The 18,556-nt window shown below is 35.2% G+C and overlaps 1 protein-coding gene and 1 long non-coding RNA gene across 2 annotated transcripts in view; one reads left to right on the top strand and one right to left on the bottom strand.

Annotated features, from left to right (window-relative positions):
• The window catches only part of LOC309660153, a 639,313-nt gene extending 633,925 nt beyond the window's left edge, over positions 1–5,388 (top strand). Inside the window, exon 2 of the long non-coding RNA XR_014263213.1 lies at positions 5,268–5,388. This is a non-coding gene — a long non-coding RNA (uncharacterized lncRNA). The remainder of the gene's footprint in view (positions 1–5,267) is intronic.
• EPHA6 (EPH receptor A6) overlaps positions 1–18,556 on the bottom strand; it is an 870,129-nt gene that overhangs the window by 530,151 nt on the left and 321,422 nt on the right. The gene's annotated exons all lie outside the window — the stretch shown is intronic.

Here is an 18,556-nt window from a genome sequence, read left to right on the forward strand (position 1 = left end):
ATCATTAATCATTAGAGAAATGCAAATCAAAACTACAATGAGATATCATCTCACACCAATCAGAATGGCCATCATCAAAAAATCTACAAACAATAAATGTTGGACAGGGTGTGGAGAAAAGCAAACCCTCTTGCACTGTTGGTGGGAATGTAAATTGATACAGCCCCTATGGAGAACAGTATGGAGGTTCCTTAAAAAACTAAAAATAGAACTACCATACGACCCAGCAATCCCACTACTGGGCATATACCCTGAGAAAACCATAATTCAAAAAGAGTCATGTACCACAATGTTCATTGCAGCTCTATTTACAATAGCCAGGACATGGAAGCAACCTATGTGTCCATCGACAGATGAATGGATAAAGAAGATGTGGCACATATATACAATGGAATATTACTCAGCCATAAAAAGAAACGAAATTGAGTTATTTGTAGTGAGGTGGATGGACCTAGAGTCTGTCATACAGAGTGAAGTCAGAAAGAGAAAAACAAATACTGTATGCTAACACATATATATGGAATCTTAAAAAAAAAAAAAAAAAGGTCATGAAGAACCTAGGGGCAAGACGGGAATAAAGACGCAGACCTACTAGAGAATGGACTTGAGGACATGGGGAGGGGGAAGGGTAAGCTGGCGCAAAGTGAGAGAGTGACATGGACATATATACACTACAACATGTAAAATAGATAGCTAGTAGGAAGCAGCCACATAGCACAGAGAGATCAGCTCGGTGCTTTGTGACCACCTAGAGGGGTGGGATAGAGGGAGTGGGAGGGAGGGAGATGCAAGAGGGAAGAGATATAGGGATATATGTATATGTATAGCTGATCCATTTTGTTATAAAGCAGCAACTAAAACACCATTGTAAAGCAATTATACTACAATAAAGATGATAAAGGAAAAAAAAAAGCTTCCTAGTTTGATTACGTCCCTTTGTTTATTTTTGCTTTTGTTTCTTTTGCCTGAGAAGACAGATCCAAAAAAAAAAAATATTGCTTAGACCAATGCCAAAGAGCATACTGCATGTGTTTTCTTTTAGGAGTTTTATGGCTTCAGTATCACATTCAGGTCTTTAATCCATTTTGAGTTTAATTTTGTATATGGTGTGAGAAAATGTTCTAATTTCATTCTTATACATGTAGCTATTCAGTTTTCCCAACATCACTTATTGAAAAGACTGTCTTTTCCCCCATTGTATATACTTGCCTCCATTGTCATAGATTAAATGACTATAGGTGCATGGGTTTATTTCTGGGCTCTCTATTCTGTTCCGTTGAGCTATGGGTCTGTTTCTCTGGTAGTACCATGCTGTTTTGACTACTGTAGCTTTGTCAGACAGTCTGAAATCTGAGTGGGTAATACCTCCAGTTTTGTTCTTTTTTTCTCCGGACTGCTTTGGCTATTTGGAGTCTTTTGTAGTTCCGTACAAACTTCAGCATTCTTTGTTCTAGTGCTCTGAAAAATGTCATGGGTATTTTGATAAGAATTACATTAAATCTCTAGATTGCTTTGGGTGATATGGGTATTTCAAGAATATTAATTTTTCCAATCCACGAACATGGCATATCTTACCATTTACTTGTATGGTCTTCAGTTTTCTTCATCAATGTCTTCTAGTTTTCAGAGTAAAAGTCTTTCACTTCCTTGGTTAAATTTATTCCTAGGTATTTTATTCTTTTTGTTGAGTTTTCCAGGAACTTGGAGTCCTCTGTGTCTAGTTCAGCCTGAGCTGGTTAAGACTGGTTAGGACCACCAACCCTTCAACTGGGCATGCACGAGTGTTCTTTTGAATATGCAGAGGCCTGTGGCTTAGCTATGCCTGCGCAGAATAGTGATTATCACACTGTTTTTCAAACACCTTTCCCCACACTCCCCATGCCTCAGACTTCCTAGCTTCTTTATTCTTTTTTTTTTTAAGATTTTTTTTTTTAATGTGGACTTTTTTTTTTAAAGTCTTTATTGAATTTGTTACAATATTGCTTCTGTCTGTGTTTTGGTGTTTTGGTTTTTTGGTCGTGAGGCATGTGGGATCTTAGCTCCTGACCAGGGATCGAACCCACACCCCCTGTTGTGGAAGGCAAAGTCCCAACCACTGGACCACCAGGGAAGTTCCGCTTCTTTATTCTTTATCCCATATAAACTGAGCCCCTTCCCTTCAGGAAGGTGGATTTGAGACCAGTTCTCCCGTCTCCTCACTTGGCTGCCTTGTGAACAAACACTCTTTTTGGGGCAAACCTCATTGTCCCAGCATTTTGGCTTGCTGTGCACTAGTCAAAACGAACCTGGTTTGGTAATAGTTGCTCTATATATAGTTGTAGTTTTGATGTTTGTGGGGGTAGGTGAGCTCAGGTTCTTCCCACTCTGTGATCTTGATCTCTGCCTCTATTTCCATGTTTGTATGTTGAATAACAACTAATGATGTACTAAACAGTAGTTTATTTATCACCTTTCTATTAATAGTTTAAAATAACTTACCAAAACCTTGGTTTACATTTCACTGAAATGTTCTGTACATACTGAATTGAATTACAATGAAACAGCATCTTCTGTCTAGTGCAAGTGGAGTGCCTATATTGATCCAGCATGGTTTGGATATGACAGATGCTTATGGATCACAGCAGCACATTCAAGGGTGAAATGTTGTATGCAGCAACAGCAGACACTCAAGATTCACAACGTCCAATGCAGTGCTTGCAACAGCTCTATATGGCTGTGTGATCAGCAGAAACTAGGATGTGCAGGTTTTATAGATGTGATGTGTCTGATCAGAATATGGCCTCTTGATCTGGCTCATATCTAGTTCCACACATGTAGAACCATTCCATATATTAATGCTGTTGGCCAGAGCCTGAATTTCCCAATGACTATTTACACCCAGGCAGATCATCTGTAAACTGGTGTGTGGATTATCCAATTTTCATGACAAGCAGGAGTTCTTCTGTAAAACCAGTTATAGCATTTCATGAACCCGTAATAAGTGTTTCTATTGGAAAACCAGGAACCACACAGGCAATTTTCTATTACAGAGCTATAAATCCCAGTAATCAGAAGCTGTGTACCTACAAAATTTTGTGTAGTAGATTTGTATACATCTTTTTGTGTAAATCTTTTGTATATGTATGTATAAATATTTTAAACACAGTGCAACAATTCTTAGCAGACCTTCCTTTATGCAACTCCAAACTCTTAATTAATCTACTTTATACATTTGCATATCAGATTTCCTTAAACTGGGACATTCTCTAGATACTAAGGTCAAAGGAGCTATTGTTGATTGCATTATCAACATACACCAATTTGTTTGCCTCTCTTCTCTGTTCCAAGTGCATATTGCACATGCCTCCATTATAGCAGGTATTTGATTGTTTTGCAGTGGTTTGATGATTCTATGACCAATTCAAAAGTGTGTGAGTACTTGTGAGAAGAAAATATATCTGTTAAAATTCTCATCCTCTAATAGAGTGCTTAGTACATATTAGGTGCTCAATAAATATGTGTTAAATAAACAACTGATTAAATCAGTGGCATTTGATATTCTTTGACTTATAAAACCAAAATTTTAATATTCAGTTAATAATACTAAATTATAAGTATTCTGATACAGCTTCTTTAAAGCGGCAGGAACACTTGCAAAAGATACCTGATATTAACATAATACTTTATTATATCCGTTTTCAAAGAAATAGCATATTTAGCACTATTTAGAAAATTAATCCTATATTTTAATATGTGCTTTTATTTTGAAGCCTGCGATAGTCAGCTTCCATGTTTGACTGAACATTTTAATTTTAATGTATATGTAATTTTCCTTTTTTCACCTTTACAAACAGGAGAATTAATATAAAAATAACAGTGCTATTGCAAAAACCATTTAGCTGATACTGCATTTTCAAGTACAATCACCTTTGATTATTCTCAAGTGGAGCAACTCTGGTAAGTGTATAACTGACTACAGTTACTACTCACTTAGCATATAATAGAAAAGTCGGGGGTACAGGTTGTATAAGACCCAGTCCCTGAAGAGGTTATGAGTATACACTTCAAGTTATATGATAATATTAGACACTATGTGATTAAATACATCATGAATGGTACAGATAATAAATGCCTCGAGTTTCAAGAAGAAACACATTAATGTCAAGTGGAGTAGCTAAAACTGGCCTAGAGATGCAGCATTTTAACTGGACTTTTTCTATGGAAAGGTAGAATAAGATGAAGAATGAAAGAAAAAAGATCTGGAAATGAAAATGAGTATCACAAGTTCCTAAATATGGAGAGGAAGCCAAATTGGATAAAACGAAGACAGTGGAAAGAAGAGAGATATAAAGTAGTTAATGGGGAATGGTTATCAAAAGTCTTACATGACAGTTTAAAGAAGTTTATATTAACACTAAAGGACACAGAAGTATTTGAACAAAGGAACACAAGTTTATTTAAACTGGAGTCTTCTGACAGTGCACCAAATGTATTAAAGAGATGTGAGACAAGAAGTGAGAGGACCAGGTGGGAGACTAAGAAATATTTAACAACTAAACATGGGTGGTAGCAGGGAAAAGAGGAAAACGTGACATTGTGAAGAGAAATGATTTAAAAAATAGTGTGGACAAAGAACAAGGTAGAGATTAAGTACAGTTTAAACATATTTATTAAATATATTTAATACACTTAATGATATTGACTATCATTGTGGATAAAATTTGGGGCTTTTGCCATAGAAATCTTATATTCAAATGCTATTGCTTGAAATATATTGCCTTAGGTAAGTTATTTAACCATTGTAATTCTGAATTTACTCATCTGTAAAATGGAGATGAGAACAGACCTAACTGTTGGGATGATGTGCAATATAATTTATATAATGTGTTTAGTTGTTTCCTACCTCATGATAAGCAATGGATAAAGACTAGATCCATAAGTTTTAAGGTCAGTCATTCCACAAAAATTTACAATGCCCAAGAAAGAAACTCTCCTATTCCCAAAATAGTCAGGAAATCAGCTGTAATAGTTAAACCAAATATCCCAGTCATGTATATCATAAATGAATTGCCATTTTCCAACAAATAGAATTAAAAATGCATAGTATAGGGGCTTCCCTGGTGGCGCAGTGGTTGAGAATCCGCCTGCCAATGCAGGGGACACGGGTTCGAGCCCTGGTCTGGGAAGATCCCACATGCCGCGGAGCAACTAGGCCCGTGAGCCACAACTACTGAGCCTGCGCGTCTGGAGCCTGTGCTCCGCAACAAGAGAGGCCGCGATAGTGAGAGGCCTGCGCACCGCGATGAAGAGTGGCCCCCACTTGCCGCAACTAGAGAAAGCCCTCGCACAGAAACGAAGACACAACACAGCCATAAATTAAAAAAAAAAAAAAAAAAATTCATAGTATAATACTATAATTATACTTAATAAAATATATTCTTACATATCAAAAGCACTTGAGAATTTAACAAACATGTTTAAGTTTTGCAATGTCTGACTGTATCCAACTATTTATACTCAGTATTTTTAAACTTTTATGTTCCCTCATAATAAAGCAAAACAAATGAAACAAAATTAAAAAAAAAAAAAGGAGAAAGAAGTCTTTACACATTTTCTAACTCAGTGGAATAAAAGTTGTTGCTTGAGACAAGTGAATTTAATTTTGTTGTAACATTATTTATTGATTGATGTAAGTGCAAGATTTATAACAGAATTATATTACATGTCATTGCCCAATTTTTATGTGTACTTTTAAGAAAAATTTAAGCCTGTTAGATAGATCTTTAACATATCCACCAAACATTTCTCCCCTTCTCTTCCTATCCTGTAGGAAGATCATATCTTCCAATCAATTCACCTTAAAGATCAGTAGGGAAAATCTTCCTCTTGCAAGTGAATCCTCTTGAATCGTATTCCAGACTGGATTACCTCAACAAACATAAGACTGTTTACTCAGTTCATTCAATCAACTCTGCTGAGTGCACAAAAAGTCTTTGCTTTATAAATGGTTTTTATTTCTTCACAGTTCCTTCCTATGGGATTTGAGTTTCTTTTCTTTTTCTCATAATGATGGAGAATACTTTATCATAGGAAACCAGGAGTTATTTCTCTATGTTAAATTCTTAAAGAAAGAATAAAGGTCTTCCTTTACCATCCTAGGATATAATGCAGCATTTATGGGCAGAGATCCTAGTGTCAGATACCCTGGATTCAAATCTTGATCCATCCACTTATTAACTTTGTGACCTCAGAAATGTTAGTTAATTTCTCTGTATCTCATTTTCTCATCTATGAAATAGTTGTAAAAACAGCACTTAGCTTGTAGAGGAATCTTGAGAATTAATTGAGTTACTATTTCTAAAGCACTTAGTATCTGGCCCATGGTAGGTGCTATGTAATGATTCCCTTAAACATGATATTATCTAAAATAAATAAAGTCAACTTTTCTTGGGAAAAAAAACCATGATATTATCTAACTAAGTGATGTATCTTTACATTTTTGAAGCCTAAAAACCTAAGAAATCGTACTATTTGGAGAATTATAGCTATCTAATACATAGGCAAATATTTCATAATTTCACTATTTCTTAAATAAAACTGTATTACTTTTCATATGGATAAAATTTACTCTTTTTGACGTTCTAGACTCTTTTCAAGGTTTAAAATATTCTGTCATTTAGTGAAAAAAATGTATAATACACAGTTGTATACACTTTTATCATGCCTTTCTCAAATCATTTTTCCAAAGCCAAACACTAGGAGGGATTATGAAATGTTTAAGACATTAGTGATTACAGAGATGATCCTTTTTTTTTTTTTTTCTGTAATTCAATGAGTTTTTTTTAAAACAAATTTGTACAGAAAAAAAGAAAATCCCTGGATCACAATCTATGCCATACAGTCACCCTGTCCAGTGTGCAGGAAAGCCATGGGAGCCCAAGCAGAAGGAGCCTGGGATGGGCAGCTGTGCTCTGCAGAAGTAAAATCTGCTCATAGATGACATGTGGTGTGGAAAAACCTTTAGCTCCCTTTGTTCTCCAGGGTATCCTAGTACAAAATAGTACATTTTAAAACAGCACTCCTCTTTTACAAAGGGGGAGACAGAACTTTAGAAAGTTAAAGCTCATTCCTCAGAATTACACATTGGGATAGTAAGAGAGCTGGACTTAGAATTCAAGCCTTCCAAATCCCTGGTTTGGCATTTTTCCTCCACAACACAATCATTCCTCAGATCTCTACCCCTTAAACATTTCACTAGCTTTTTTCTGGACTTTAATCTCTTTCCTCCTCCTTGAAGTCTCATAATCAGAGCCACCTGTAGTATTCTGGAGCAGGGACACTATCGTTTTGTTCAAACTTGGGCACCATACTTTGTTTCGTGGCAACTTCTCCAGTCTTACAAACAATCTGTATAAATGTCAAAAGTCTTATGTGGTCTCCTAACTTTGCCTCCAGCAGGCACATCATTTTATTCCTATGGCTCCAACTCCAAAATAGATGTTAAATATGTCCCTCTCCACTGCTAATACCCAAGTCCACATCACCGTCATCTTTTGCTTGAGTTACTCCAATGACTCAACTTTTGCACGCACCACCTTACAACATAGTTTTGATCAGAGTGATCTTTAAAAAACTAAGCCAGCATTTAAAAGCAGAGACTCTAAAGTGTCTTTACTGCTTAACCTCTCTAATTGCTAGAATTATATTTTTAATAAAATAAAATTCCTTACAGAGCCTAAAGGATGGTTCTGTAAGATCTGGCCGTTCCTACCCTTTTCAGTCCCTCTCTTCCACCCTCATTTTTTTCCAGTCATACTGGCCTTCTTGCTCCTTCTGGAATGCGCCAAAGATATTTGTGCTTTAGGCCTGATCCTCTAACCAGTCTCTCTCTTACCACATGTTCTTATTTTCTTCATAATATTACTACAATTTGAATTTATTTTGCTCATTTATTAGTTTAATTTTTATTGCTATTATTGAGAGTAGGAAACATCATTCTTATTTATGACTTATCCCTTGAGCCTAGAATAGAACTCGGCAATAGGAGTTTACTCAAGTATTTGTTGAATGAGCGACTATGACTCTTATGGTCAATATATGTTCAACTATCTTTCAGCTCAATTATCAGTAAATTGTTATCACTATTCACTATAGAAGATATGTTCCTTAATATTCATTCTCCAATATACCCTCAAGATGCCCCTACTAGAGCTTGGACCTCAAACTTCTTCAGAGTTTTCCCAATTTCAACAGTTTTCTCTTAGTTCTATACCAAACATGATCTTCGTTCACAGAAAGAGAGGCTATTTTTTGAATATTATAAAGGAGTTTCTAGCATAAAGAGTATATAACAGTTCTGTCTGAGGGGAAATATTCATTTATGTCTCTAGCCTTTCAGTTATCTTCCTAACTTCATAAAGTGCAATTTTCTCTATTACTCTGTCATCTCCTTGAGGCTTTATCTTTTGCTCATGTGGAACCCTCAGATGTAAAAGCAACAGCGTCAGCATGTTTGGTTATGTGTGTATGCATTAGAGTGCCTAGTTAGAGCAACTTGGCAGTGAGGAGCAATCAAAAATTATGAGCTAGTGATGAAGATTCTGGTCCTTATGTGCCTATGTGCCAGCATTAATTCAGGCAGTGAGGAATTTATGTCTTCACTGGGTATTGGTTATTGGGAAATGTAAGAGCTATGCGTTGCTGCTTATAACAGCACTTTCTTAATTAAGATTGGAAGCCAGATTTAGCTCTACTCAATATGTATTATTGCCTTACAGATGAGAACACTGAGGCAGGGCAGTACGATGAAGGACGCAAGCAGTTTAATTACAATATTTTAGTGTTATATAGAGAAGATAATTCTGTTCCTTTAGAAAAAAAAGGTTATTAATTTACTAAAGTGAACTTAATATTCGCTTGCTGAGCGTTTTCCTTTCAAGTATATTACCTAAGTAAATAATAAAATTTTTAACATGGTTACTTTTCTTTAATAATAAATCATGCCCCACTGGTTGTATGTTTTATTTTCTCTAGAGGATAAGCTAATGTAAATCAGGTAACTTACATCAATTTTAGAGAGGATAAGAGTATCCCAATTAAGGATTCGACTTTTGTAAAAAGTATTAATAGATTTTAGGCTTCAGGTAACTTTCAATTTTCCTATATTGACTGTAACTATGAAAAAGAATCTAAATATTTAATAAAATATTTAAGACTGAGGAAATAAACAAGACCAATGCTAATAAAAAGATACCCCAAGACAATTTTTCAGTGTTGTCAGATTTATAGATGTGTTTAATGAGTAAACTACTTCAGTGATTTAAGAGACTTTAGAAAAACTGACAAGGGTTACTGCTTGATAATTTATTGGAGGAAATGAAATTTTCATTTACCAAATTCCATAAAATACATCTTGGTATCTTAGATACACTCATGTTGAAATGCAGTACAATTGTCCAACTGATAAATTAGCTTTTGTTTGCTTGGTGATTGAAAACTAGCTAAAATCCACAAACTGAGCAATCAGAAATTAGACGTTTTCTCTACTTCCTAAGATGCAATTTGATTATAATTCATGTGTAATTTCTGAACCAAAGTAACTTAGGCCGTTTGCAAAATGTTTCCAACTTAAACCAGCCACTATACTTCAGCCTAATTAAAAATAAACTGCACAGAACTGTCAGATTTTCACGTCTGCCCTATCTCTGCCTCTGGCATGCAATCAAAGCTATGTCCACACTAGCCTTGTATTCGATATTTATGAATATACCTATTTCAACCTTTGGATCGCAGGCTCCTGAAGTGCAAAGAGTATGCCATATTCATCTTTGTATCCTCTTACACCTAACATAGGGCCTCCTACATGGTCTGCTGAGCACTGATATTCTTTCAGTAAATAGCTACTGAATTAAATTGGATGAGATGACTGAAAAATTATACTAATAATCTGGGTAATTTAGACAGTCAGTGTGTAACTAGGCAGTACAGGTAAAAATGCTGAGTGTGCATGCTTGCATTGCTAGAGGACACACAGGTATAGAGGCTGCCAGATTGAAAGCACCATAGGACAGAAATTTATAATCTACTGAGCATATAATATATACCAGGCATGTGGTGAAACATCATACAGGCACCATTTCAGTCTATCAATCACAGATAGTTTATAAGGTAGAGAAGATTTATCTCATTAAAATATACATGAGAAGCCTGAGGCAATATGGTGCTATGGTTAAGACCTCATGGATTCTGCTTACAGACTTGAGTTTGGTTCCTGGTTTTGCCAATTAAAACCTCTCTGTAGCATGGACTCAGGTAGGAGCCTAGAGGGCAACTGGGACATATTTCTCAAAATGTAAAACACAATATTTTTTTGACATTACTATCAAATTTCTATTAAGGAATTCCTCTTATACTTGAGTGAGCACCTGGTATTGAGACCCTTCACAATCTGGTCCTGGGAAGGCTTCATAACTTCTTACTTACTGTCAATCAACACAGCCACCCTAAACTACTTTTTTTCCCCCAAACATACTCTGCATTCTCCAGAGCCTTTGTAAATGATGCTCCTTAGCCTAGAATACCCTTATCTGAGGTTGAGCTCATATCATAGTTTCTTAATGAGATTGAGATTTTTCTACACATAGCACAGGGAGATCAGCTTGGTGCTTTGTGACCACCTAGAGGGGTGGGATAGGGAGGGTGGGAGGGAGATGCAAGAGGGAGGAGATATGGGGATATATGTATATGTATAGCTGATTCACTTTGTTATAAAGCAGAAATTAACACACCATTGTAAAGCAATTATACTCCAATAAAGATGTTAAAAAAAAAAAAAAGGCAAATGCTTGCTGCCATTGTTCTCCATGATTTGTTTATATCAATAAAGCTCTTTATTCAAGTTAACTTGTGGTCATCTCCAGCCCCTTGCACTAGCTAATGAATTCACTGAGGTCAGAGACAATGATCAGGTTCATATTTATAGTCTTATATTTTAAAATATGTACCAATATCTGAAATTAAACATTAGTTGTTTGAAGAAGTCATATAATTCCACAGACGTTAAGTCTGACAAAGGTGGCAAAGCCAGGATTAGAACTCGGATTGTCTTGCTCTAAATCCAATCCTCTCACAGGTAGTTCTCAACCGCAGAGGCAGATTAGAATCACCTAAGGAACCCTGAAAACGCCTGATGCCCTGGTCACACCCCAGGCCAATTAAATCAGAATCCTGGTGGTGGTGGTGGACGGGGTGGTTCCCCAATGTTCCCAAGGTTCTTCTAATGTACAGCCAGGGCTGACAAGTGCCATGACATGAGATGTGTGTTCCCCTTAAACCCATCTCTACATTTACGAATGCGATTAAGAACGACAGCATCTAGATAACTGCCTTGCTTAGTTTCACCACCCCACTCATGTCCCACTCTATGCAAAAGCAGCCATAGCCTTCAGTCATGGCTCATCAAGGATTTAACAATAATAAAAAAAAAAAAATCAAATTCATTATTGTATTATTCTTTTCAGACAAGATGCTTGTCACAGGCTAAGGTGAAAGGAGCTGGGAGAACTCTCTTCTCTAACTTTCTCCTTGTCTCATATCTGCCTGTACCAACAGCCCCCCGTACCTCAGAGGCTGTGGGTGTTTTGCTTGGCCAGTGAACTCTGCTCAACTGTAATTAAGCAAACTCCTTCAGGAAGCAAGAGCAGTAGACTTGCCTGGCCAGCTGGAGAGAGAGCAGCGGTGAGAGCAGGCTGAATAAATGCCTGACCCTTCTGAATCACAGTCACCATTCAAGAGGGATAAAATTACATATATATATATAAATACTAACTTTCAAGCCAGTGAAAACTATCTTGTTTCCCTAATTTTGATTTCACTCATATAAAACATGTCCAGATACTGTCACTTTCAATGTTAAGTATTTGCTTTAATGATTTTTTCATCATAAATAGCTTTGTTATTTCAAGAATTTCATTGGCCAAAGAAAATAAATAATGGTACAAAAATCTCCATTCTATTAACTTTGCTTTTTATCCTTATGTAAACTTTGGTTTTGGTTCCTTCAGCCAAATGAATATCTCAAGAATTAAATGGGCCACAGCATAGTGCTTACTAGTTTAACCCTATCCCCTTAGGTCCTCTTACATTGCCGCTGAGCAATCCAGAGTGCTATTTATGTCATACCTTGTGCAGACTTGGCAAAAGTGGAGCCAGGGCTAGGGAGTTCAGTAGTTATTGGGGTAGAATTCAGAAGCTGGAAGTTGGGATAGCAAGCAGATGAGAGCTAGCAGCTAAGCTGAATCCAGAATCAAAGGTATGTCAGATATAAATGATAGCACCAGTGGAATTTAAACAGTCACAGACAGATTTTTCTTTTGGTATGATTCCCTACAGCTTCAGCAATGTTTTCAGAAACTAGGATACCTTAAAGGTGTCTTTTAGCTGAAGAGTTCTTTTGTTTCCCTTTGGACTGCAATCAAATCCTTTAAAACTGTTTTAGAAAGCTGAGTAAGAATAAAGAAGGCAACGATATTATCTTAATGTGGGTTCCTTGAGATACTGACTCTGAAACAAGAATTCAGTAAAAGTTGTTTATTTGGAAAGGGAAGGAGGTCTGATGTAATATGGGGAAAATGAAATAAGAGGTGAAGGCAGCACATAAAGATGTTTTAAGCCAGATACCAACCTGGTGACTGGAGTTTAATCCAGCTGGGGAAACCATGAAGGCCAGAGTAGCACACACACCTCAAAATTATCCCACCTAAGGAGAGTGGGGAAAGTTGGGGTATTAATGTACCAATTCTCATCAGTCATTCATTGAGGCCTGCTCCTGGGCACATTAATTCCCCACAAAGTAAAATCTAGCCTCAAGGGGCCAGTGGATTCTAAAGTGCTAAAAGAGAAAGACTGGGACAATATAGCATCTGCTACAAGTATAGATTTGGCTGTTGTATACTGTTCTTTTCAGAACTGTATTATGTCATCATTTAGACTCTAGGGATATTCAAATTACTCAAACCCTCATAGGAAGTATCTACTGACCACGCCCATGACCTCTCCCTAGTATCAGCTTCTAGGTAGCTCTTGAGTCAACTTATGAGGGATTCTGGTACATCTATTCAGGTGATTTCAGGTCCTCATCCATTACACATACACTGTCACCAACAGTGAAGGAAGCTCTGTTAGAATGTGAAACCCTGAACTCCTAGAATAGCACATGAAATTTTCAGCAAATTCACTAGTATCTTTAAAATATTGGAGAGTTTTTTTATTGTAAAAGTAAAAATGGTTTATTTGATAGAAGCTAAAGTTTCTGAACTAAGTAGAGACCACACAATGGCCTAAAATTTGAAATGGAGAAAAATGGACCTATGATAGTTCTGAGCTTCTCTTGGTTCGAACTATAATAACTTCCAATCTCCAAACTGGAGAGGATATATAGGCTAAAAGTTAAGGACCTGTTATGAAAAGTGGGGAGAGAGATATAGAATATTTCTGAGGCTACATTCATCTTTCTAAAGAGATAGAATTCTATTCTACCTCACCTTACGCATTCTGGCCTAAATCACGACATGGAAATGCTCAAAGCATTAAAAAAGCATTATAATTTTGTTTGGAGAAAATGACTTAAAAAACTACAGTAGGATGGTTTTTAATCTCACTGCTCGCTGTCCTACATAAGTAACGATAATATTATTTTAGGCAACAACACTCAACTTGACCTAAATTTCCTAGGACCTGCTTGATTCTGCATTCTGAAAGCATGTTTTTGTTTCCTAAGGTGTATTTCTTAAACAATTTAAAACAAGTATTTAAAAAGAACTGTGTGATACTGATGATCTTCAGTCATACCTGTTGGCACATCTCATACCATAGTGTCCATAAAGTCTGAAAACATAGATAATATTATTTATTTTTTACAGATAGAAGCTGTCCTTGATGGTGTTATATTTACATGTTTCCAGACTTTATAGACATCCTGTAGAACACTTTCCAGCATCATCCTCAGCAAAACAGAATTGTAATAACGTCATGGTGGCAGGTAACCTCACCATGAAATTTGTTTTCTTCCCCACAATAGTGTTCTTAAGAGTTATCCATGCTGATTTATGTAAATGTAGTTTATTCATTGCAAGTGATGTCTTGCATTCCATTATATGAAAATACTATAGTTTATCCATTTCAATATTGCTGGTTTCTATATTGCTGGTTCTGTATTGCTTAATTTCTATGTTAAGTTGGTTAAAACTATTTGCTTTTAAAAATAATGCCACGATAAACCTCTTTGCACATGCTATCAGGTATACATCTAGGAAAATTTTGCTGGAAAAATGTGGAATTTCTGGATCATAGATTATATATTCTTCGGCTTTACTAGATGTTACCAAATTTTTCTCTAAAGTGATTAAATCAATTTATAGTTTCAACAGCAGTGAATGACAGTTCCTATTTTCCTATGTCTTCCAACATACTTGGCATAATCAACATTCTGGATTTTTTGCCAATCAGATGGTGCAAAACGGTATCTCTCTCTTAATTTGCATTCTCTTGATATCTGGGGAGAGTGTAGATGATTGTGCAATTATTTCTAATCATTTACTGCCCATAAGAGGACTATAAGAGGATTGTACCTCCCCACCCTACCTACCCATTGACATTAGTCTTGATTCTGTGTCTTGCCAATATACTGGGGACAGAAAACATACGCCATTTCTAAGAAGAAGTTTCAAGAGCTGTCACCTCATTCTACAATTTCTCTTTTCCCTCTGCCTCACAACAACAAATCTTAGAAAAGGGCTGAACCTTCAAGTTATATTACAGAATGAAGAAGAAGCACAAGACTAAGTTCCACAGCTAACATATAATGTAAACAAGAGGTAAAACTATGTTGTTTTAAGCCACCACTGAGATTCTGGGTCATTTGTTATCACAATAAAATCTAGTTGAGGTAGAAGACTTATTACATAAATTGGCTATGAAAATACAGCATTGCCATAAGACAACAACAACAAGAAAACCCTAAAATATATGATATTATCTCCTAGGCCAGGTTAGAGAATAGTTGTTGAGCTAGAAAGATGGCAACCCATATTATACAGTGGTGAAACACTGGGTAAACTGATAACACACCAAAACAGCTTGTGGTTTAAGATAAAAAGACTGGGAAATTGAATGTTATTAGTGTGTCAAATGCTATTGGCTATATTTGACAAAGTTACAAGAAGAGATGAGTTCATGCACACACACACACACACAAACGGCTTTTTTGCAAAGAGAAATGAAAGTGAATACAGAGATCCTCAAGATTCAGATCTTGTAGGATTAAAGGAATCAACTGTTTCTCATCTCCACTCATTGAGAAATGTTTTGAGGGCAAAGGCTGAAATATTAACTCAAGGGCTAGCTAGGCTACCACAAGCTTTATTAAAACTTTTGAATTGATTAATTTGGCAGCCAGTAAATCTTTTTAGTTGGATTTACATAATAAAGCCATGGTTCTCCCTGATTTAAAAAGAAAAAAAAAGCCTGATAAGGTCTAGATACTGGTAATTAAGTTGAGAGAGAGGCATTATCTCAACAAGATTTATGAGTTAGCACATGGAGCAGATTAGAGTTAAGGGATTAAAAAGACAACCAAGTTTTTGAAAGTTGTGAGCTGTACATGAAACCTATTAGTCTGGATCAAAAGAGTTAAAAACTTAAAGACAACCATTGGACCGAAAATTACATAGATAGGAAACAGGCTGAGAGGTCTGCTTAGCTCCTGAGGAAGGCATATTTTTAAACACCTGCTTTCGGGTGGCTAAGGAACATCTTGGAAAAGGAAAACCCTCCCAGAGGGTGAAACCATGGGCCATGGAAACAGTAGACTGGGAAGTTATTTCCAGGGTATAGAACCTAAGAAGCAAAGACAGTCTCATAATTTTGAAAACATACCACATGGTATTAATTGCCATTGCTTGCTTTAAAATGAACCTTGATAATCTCTTCTCTTTTTTTTCCCCCTTAAGAATGATACTCTTAATCTCAGGATATTAAAAAAAATATTAGGGGTGGTTTGTAAAATAAAATACCATGGCAAAGGCATATTTCTATATTCTAAAATAATGATGCAGAAAATTACTTCAGGTATATATTTTTATAATTCTATCTATAAAACTATTGACCTACATAACATATTATTTCTCTAATGATACTTTTAAAACTCTTCAAACAGTGAGGCCATTATATTATTTTGAGAAAAACAGTTGATTCAATTTAAACTGGAACATGGAAGTGAGCAAATCCTGTTACTAAACTGCTGCTGAAAGCATGTCAGCTGCTATAGAATCTATTGATCACCTTGGACATTGATTGGTTAATTTAATGAAAAAGGAAGGTTTGGAGTCTGAACAAATTTGCAATACTGACATGACAGGATCTTACCTGAAGTTATGGCCAGGCAAACACATAAGTCCATGTGTGTGCGCACACACACACACATACACCATATACACAATCAAAACTGTCAATAATGACTAACATCTTTAATACTATAAAGTGAGGCCATTACTTTAAATTTAATTAAAGAAGTTAAAAGATATTGACAAAATAAAATCCTATCTAGAATAACTTACATATTTTTACATGAATTTTTAAAGAATATTATTAACTTTTATGATATTCCCTGACTTTAGCCTCAAAATGAGTATCTAAAAGATGCTGACTTAGGGTTATGAGACTATTCTAACTCATAAAATATAGTCAGCATACAAAATACAGCTGGAAAATAGCATAATTTACTGTAATCTCATTTCTGTCTAATCTATTACGATGCTTGAATTGTAAAAGAAGTCATACTAATTACTGATGTTAAGACTTTTACTCCTGTTCTACATATTCAGAAATGCTCTACAGCCATTAACTCATCACTCTTCACAGCATTCAAAGGAAATAGTAAATAAAAATAAAAATAACTATATTTATAGATAAGTGAAATAATTTAAGTAAATTTTATGGTTGTAATACAAAGGAGATTCATGTTCACTGCAGAAAATGTAGAGTATAGATAAGCAAAAAACTGTCTTCAGACTAGAGAAAACATCTTCTGCTAGTATATGATATATATCCCTGAAATGTTTTTTCTACGGATATACAATTTTATTCGTGAATATATGTGTGTGTTTATACATATACATGTATATATATACATATATGTATATACACACATACTATACATATGGGTATGTGTGTATATACATATATACACACTCTATTAAAAATCATTATTTTCATTTAATAAAATATGAACATCTTTCCGGGTTCTTAAGTAGGTTTCTACATAATCATTTTAATAATTGCATAGCGTTTTAAATATATGATGTATAGTAATCTAATTAGCTATATTGTATTGTCTTACAGTTTTAACAAAAATAAATAATTTTGTTGGACAACAGCTAATGTTGATTCAGGATTATTTTCTCAGGATAAATTCCTAATGGGACTATTGAGTAATAGTAAGCAATTACAATGCTTTTCAAAATATTGCTAAATTGCTAGCAGAATGGTGTTACCGATTCTAATAGTTTTATATGAAAGGAGTAATTTTCTTGCTGCTTACTATCCTTGAGTATTAATATTTTCATATTACTTAATAATTTATCAAAGTTGTATATCATTGTTTTAATTGATTTCTTGTGATAATCAATATTTTTCCAAGTTATGGAATTGGATTTATTTATTTATTTAACTTTATTGAAGTACAGTTGAATACAATGTTGTGTTAGTTTCTGGTGTAGAGCAAAGTGATTCAGTTATATATATATATATATTTTCATATTCCTTTCCATTACAATTTATTACAGGATATTGAATATAGTTCCCTGTGCTATACAGTAGGACCTTGTTGTTTATCCATTCTACATATAGTAGTTTGTATCTGCTAATCCCAAACTCCTAATTTATCCCTCCCCCACCCCCTTTCCCCTTAGGTAACCATAAGTTTGTTCTCTATGTCTGTGAGTCTATTTCTGTTTCGTAAATGAGTTCATTTGTGTCATATTTTAGATTCCACATATAAGTGGTATCATATGATATTTGTCTTTGTCTGATTTTACTACACTTAATATGATAATCTCTAGATCCATCCATGCTACTGCAAATGGCATTATTTCATTCTTTTTTAGGAGTTTGGAATTAACATATACACACTACTATATAGAAAGTAGGTAAACAACAAGAACCTACTGTATATCACAGGGAACTATACTCAATACCTTGTAATAACCTATAATGGAAAAGAATCTGAAAGAATATACATAATAATTGACCTAAGAAAACATTGCTATGATTTATGTCAGAGAATTTTTGCCTATGTTCTCTTCTAGGAGTTTTATGGTATCATGTCTTAAATTTAAGTCTTTAAGCCATTTTGAATTTATCTTTGTGTATGGTGTAAGGGTGTGTTCTAATTTCACTGATTTACATGCAGCTGTCCAGCTTTCCCAACACCACTTACTGAACAGACTGTCTTTTCTCCATTGTATATTCTTGCCTTCTTTGTTGAAGATTAATTGACCATAGGTGTATGGGTTTATTTCCT

This window comes from Balaenoptera physalus (genome assembly GCF_965194825.1).
Source record: "Balaenoptera physalus genome assembly, chromosome: 4".
Classification (NCBI taxonomy): Eukaryota; Metazoa; Chordata; class Mammalia; order Artiodactyla; family Balaenopteridae; genus Balaenoptera; species Balaenoptera physalus.